The following is a 6,195-nucleotide window of genomic DNA, read 5'->3' on the forward strand; positions in this document are numbered from 1 at the left end:
TACACTTTTAATGTATTGTAAAACAAAACAATGAATGTTAATTAACACACTAATGAAAGGAAATAACACAATTTCTAGTTGAAAGTGCACTTATGTGATGTCATAAAACAACACCAAGGGTGTCAAATATTTAACACTAATAGAGTTAAAATATTATCACTGTTCAAAGTGTAATTTTGACTCAGAATCCGTGAGAATTATATAAACTCGGAAAAAGTGTGTACAAAAGATAATCACACTCCCCCACAGCAATGGTACATTCCGGGGGATGGGCCAGTGAAACCTGCAGTGCACCTAATTAGCACACCTGTCATCCCCTATATAGTCATGTCACTTTCCCACACAGCCGGTCCTTTTGTCCCTCAGCACGGTGTGCGTATTTATCTATGTGAGTAATGTCATGAATTGGTGTTCTGTGATATTTGCTATAGGTTTGTACACATTATGGGAGCTGGTGTTGGGTTTGTTTGATCACATATGTTGGGATGTTGGTTCACTGGGTGCTCTACGGGTTTGATGATTTTTGTTTGACTGTCACTTATGATGCATTCACGGTGGTTTTCTAACGAGCACTTTGTTTATAGTGAGAAATATATTTTTACAATTATGAAGTTTTTCAGTCGAAGTTTCCAGCCTGAATTTGGTAATCTTTATTTGTTTATATCCTTTATAGAAACCACACACCTATTATGCTTTCAATCACAAGCATCAATAATGAACTTTAATTAAACCTGAACTACTGACTCCTCATGATTCTGAACGATCATCTATGGTGGGTTCGTTTCCCCAAACCGGCAACAGTCAAGAAAGGATAGCCACATTCAGCTATTCCTTTATTTCAAAATGTTAAATTTAACACTGTGTGAGTTGAATTAACACTCACAATTTTGCTGTGTACTGTGTATTTCTACTGTGTGTTTCTACTGTGTGCTGTTTATTTCTACTGTGTATTTTGACTGTGTGCTGTACATTTCTACTGTGTGTTGTGTATATCTACTGTGTTCTGTTTATTTCTACTGTGTTCTGTTTATTTCTACTGTGTAATTCTGTGTATTTCTACTGTGTGTTTCTACTGTGTGCTGTTTATTTCTACTGTGTATTTTGACTGTGTGCTGTACATTTCTACTGTGTGTTGTGTATATCTACTGTGTTCTGTTTATTTCTACTGTGTTCTGTTTATTTCTACTGTGTAATTCTGTGTATTTCTACTGTGTTTCTGCTGTGTATTTCTACTGTGTTTCTGCTGTGTATTTCTACTGTGTTTCTGCTGTGTATTTCTGCTGTGTGCTGTGTATTTCGACTGTGTGCTGTGCATTTCTACTGTTCATTTCAACTGTGTATTTCTACTGTGTTGTGTATTTCTGCTGTGTGCTGTGTATTTCGACTGTGTATTTCGACTGTGTGCTGTGCATTTCTACTGTTCATTTCAACTGTGTATTTCTACTGTGTTGTGTATTTCTGCTGTGTATTTCGACTGTGTATTTCGACTGTGTGCTGTGCATTTCTACTGTTCATTTCAACTGTGTATTTCTACTGTGTTGTGTATTTCTGCTGTGTATTTCTTCTGTGTATTTCTACTGTGTGTCTCTGATGTGTGTTTCTGCTGTGTATTTCTGCTGTGTGCTGTTTATTTCTACTGTGTATTTTGACTGTGTGATGTCTATTCCTACTGTTTTTCTACTGTGTGCTGTTTATTTCTACTGTGTATTTCTACTGTGTGCTGTGTATTTCTGCTGTGTATTTCTACTGTCTGCTGTGTTTTTCTACAGTGTATTTCTACTGTGTGTTGTGTATTTCTACTGTGGGCTGTGTATTTCTACTGTGTGCTTTGTATGTCTACTGTGTGTTTCTACTGTGTATTTCTGCTGTGTATTTCTACTGTGTTTCTGTTGTGTATTTCTACTTTGTGTTGTTTGTTTTCCACTGTATTTTTACTGTGCTTCTACTGAGTATTTCAACTGTCATGTTTATTTCTACTGTGTTCTGTGTATTTCTACAGTGTATTTCTACTGTGTTCTGTGTATTTCTACAGTGTATTTCCACTGTGATGTGTATTTCCATTGTGCATTTCTATTGTGTGCTCTGTATTTCTATAGTGTGCTGTGTATTTCTACTGTGATGTGTATTTCTACAGTGTATTTCTACTGTGATGTGTATTTCTACAGTGTATTTTGAGTGTGTGCTCTGTATTTCTACAGTGTATTTCTACTATGTTCTGTGTATTTCTACTAGGTGATGTGTATTGCTACAGTGTATTTCGAGTGTGTGCTCTGTATTTCTACTGTGTATTTCTACTATGTTCTGTGTATTTCTACTAGGTGATGTGTATTGCTACAGTGTATTTCGAGTGTGTGCTCTGTATTTCTACTGTGTATTTCTACTATGTGTTGTGTGTTTCTACTGTGTATTTCTACGGTGTGCTGTGTGTTTCTACTGTGTATTTCTACTTTGTGTTCATTTCTACTGTGTATATCTACTGTGTATTTCTAATGTGTTTTTCCACTGTGTGCTGTTCATTTCTACTGTGTATTTCTACTGTGTGCTTTGTGTTTCTACTGTGTATTTCGACTGTGTGCTGTGTTTTTTACTGTTCATTTCAACTGTGTATTTCTATTGTGTGCTGTGTATTTCTACTGTGTATTTCTGCTGTGTGATGTGTATTTCTACAGTGTATTTCTACTGTGTGATGTGTATTTCTAATGTGTGCTCTGTATTTCTACGTCTATTTCTACTGTGTGATGTGTATGTCTAATGTATTTCTCCTGTGTGATATGTGTTTCTACAGTGTATTGTACTATGTACTGTGTATTTCTACTGTGTATTTCTACTTTGATGTGTATTTCTCCTGTGTGATTCGTATTTATACTGTGTGCTGTATATTTCTGTATTTCTACTCTGTGATGTGCATTTCTACAATGTATTTCTACTGGGTTATGTGTATTTCTACTGTGTGCTGTGTATTTCTACTGTGTGATGTGTATTTCTCCTGTGTGATTCGTATTTATACTGTGTGCTGTATATTTCTGTATTTCTACTCTGTGATGTGTATTTCTACTGGGTAATGTGTATTTCTACTGTGTGCTGTGTATTTCTACTGTGTATTTCTACTGTGTGAGGTGTAGTTCTAATGTGTATTTCTACTATGTACTGTGTATTTCTACTGTTTTCTGTGTACTTCTACTGTGTATTTCTAGTACTGTGTATTTCTACTGTGTGATGTGTGTAACCCCCGGTTACTAAAATCCCATTAAAGCCAAATGGGTGACCAATATGAGAAGATAGGGTCTACTGATGGATAAACAATATAACCTCTGGTTATTGTTGACACTATGAACAGAAATTATAAAACAACATATATATCCATTTATTTCTCTCTCTATATATATACATATTTGAGTGTGTAAAAAAAAAAATAAAAAAAATTAGCTACGCGGCTTTCCCGCTAGCTTAGCAACATTAGCATTAGCGCCGCGATTATCGCGCTAGCTATATTAGCGTCATTAGCATTAATCACGTTAGCGTTGTTAGCTTCAGTAGTGACTTCTATTAGCAGCTCAACTTCATAGTGCCCAGTTGTGATGCCACAGAGTGTGTTTATAGACAACTAATCCTTGAATGAGTTGGTGTTGGCATGTTCCATGGCCTGTAGGGGAGAGTGGGGTAAGTAGTGTCATTTTTTACTTAAAGTGCCTTTAAATCAAGGGGATTACAGTAATGCCTCGAACTAAAATATGTACATATAGTTTAGGATGTTGTGCATCCCTGGGAACAGTCACTTTGGATCTTAAATAAACTGTTTGAGAAATATAGCTTTAGAAAAAAAAGTGTTTTTGTGGCACAACTTGCCCCCTTTACACCGGGGTAAATTGTGCCATTGATAATTGAAGTAAAACAGATCATTTTAATCTCACAAACGATAATTCTATATAAAAGCAAGACAAATTCAATACAAAATTACTTATTTAACATTTATTTATAGTTTTTCTTTTTTTTTTTAACTTATTTTTTATTTGACATATGCAAACATACATACAGACACAAATTCAACAACATGGGAGATGTATATCACATATATTATTGTCTCTTCCATTCCCTATCCCTTCATTGCTTAGATCGGTGTAATTATCAGTCATTGTTCTCGTACTTAATACGTCATACTTCCACAGTCCAGTCCACATCCATATTCCGTTCTTTAACATTGTTCAACCTTAGTATGAGTCCTTTATAAAGAAAACATAAAATAAAATAGAAAATAAATAAAAAAACACCTTCCAGTGGCAGCACTTTACAAGTAGGCTAATACAAAAACAACACCAGATCAAAAGTAAGGAAAGAAAAAGGAAAGACAGTAGATACCCTGCTATATTGATAGAATAAAAATAAATAAAATTAAATGAAAAAAATAAATAAAATAAAATAAAAATGGAGGTGACTAGAGTTCAGGCATTGCCTGCCTTATTAATAACCATCTCGAATCAAACAAATTTGTTTTAAGCTGTAGTCTTGCTGTGATCTTCTCCATAATAAACACATTTTTTACCCTGTCTCTCCATTCTGTTATGCTTGGAGGCTGTGGTTTCAACCAGGAAGCTGTTATTGTTTTTTTTGCTATCAGTAGCAGAATTCTCAGTAGGTATTTAAAATTCTTGTCCGTCATATTATCGGGAATTATACCCAAAATGTAAAGTGCTGGTTCCAGAGGGAACTCAATACCCAAAATCAATTTAATCTCCTTCTGAATGTTCTTCCAGAAATCCTGTATTTTAGGGCAATCCCAGAATATATGGGTGGTGTCACCCACTGTTCCACACTCCCTCCAGCATAGATCTGTTGTATTGCTGTATTTTGATGTAATAAATGGGGTATAAAAGTAACGCATCTTCACTTTCCAATCAAATTCCCTCCATGTTGGGCTATTAGTTAGTTTATGTCCCTCTTTAAATGTTTCTTCCCATTCTTCTTCTGTTATTATGATGTTTGCTTCCAGCTCCCATTTTTCTTTAACATCCAAGTTGTTATCCTCGGATTTATGTTGTAGTGCTTTATAGATTTTCGATATAACCCCTTTTTTTGACTTATCCTCTGAGAATGACCAGACTGCCTCCTCTAGTTTAGATGGTGTTTTACGAATGTTCTCCTATTCCTGATGTTTCTGTAGATAGTCCCTTAGCTGTAAGAATTTGTAAAAGTCATGAGATGGTAAGTTAAATTCTCTTTGAAGTTGAGTAAATGATTTCATTGTTTGTCCCTGGAATATTTGGTCAATATATATTAGCCCTTTGTCAGCCCATTTGATAAATCCTGAATCCATGACAGATGGTACAAAATCTGGGTTTTTTGCTATTTTAGTAGCCCTGCTTACAGAGTTCGACAGTTTCAGGTTCTTTCGTACTGCTGACCAAGTTTTCATGGTTCCCTTGATCCATTCGTTGCCCATCCTGAGTCTCCTCCAAGCCCTCTCATTCAGAAACGGGAGTGATTCTAATGATACATTTTGACATGCATTTTGCTCCATCTCCACCCATATCGAATCTTTCTCTTTAGTGATCCACATAATTAAGGCTCTGAGTTGTGCCGCCCAATGATAATTTCTTAAGTTAGGTAAATTCAACCCTCCCTTCTCTTTTTTGCCAAGAAGCGTCTTGTATTTAATTCTCGCTTTTTTATTTTGCCATAAAAATTTGGATATGATTTTGTCCAGTTTTTTTAGAAAAGCTCCAGAGACTACAATGGGCAACGACTGGAATAAAAACAATAGTCTTGGCAGTATGTTCATCCTTACTGCTTCTACTCTTCCGAGCAGAGTCAATGGCAAAATCTCCCACCTAGCCAAATCATTCTTTATCTCAGTCATCAGTTTCCCATAGTTGGCCTCAAATAGCTGAGCTGTACCATGAGTGATAATTATACCCAGGTATCTAAAGCCTTTTTCGGTCCATTTAAAGTGGACTTTATCTTTAAGTTCCCCTGGACAATGTCCTGAGAGCATCATAGCTATTGATTTGGCTTCATTCGTCAAATACCCTGATATTTCACCATATTCTTTCAAGTTGTCTAGTAAAGCTGGTATAGACGTGGAGGGCTCACTTATATATGTTAATAAATCGTCCGCAAATAGCGATGTTTTGTGTTCTATGCCCCCCTCATCTTTTATTCCTTTTATGTTTCTATTTTGTCTTATTGACTCCGCCAATG

The sequence above is a fragment of the Pagrus major genome, chromosome 7 (genome assembly GCF_040436345.1).
Source record: "Pagrus major chromosome 7, Pma_NU_1.0".
NCBI lineage: Eukaryota > Metazoa > Chordata > Actinopteri > Spariformes > Sparidae > Pagrus > Pagrus major.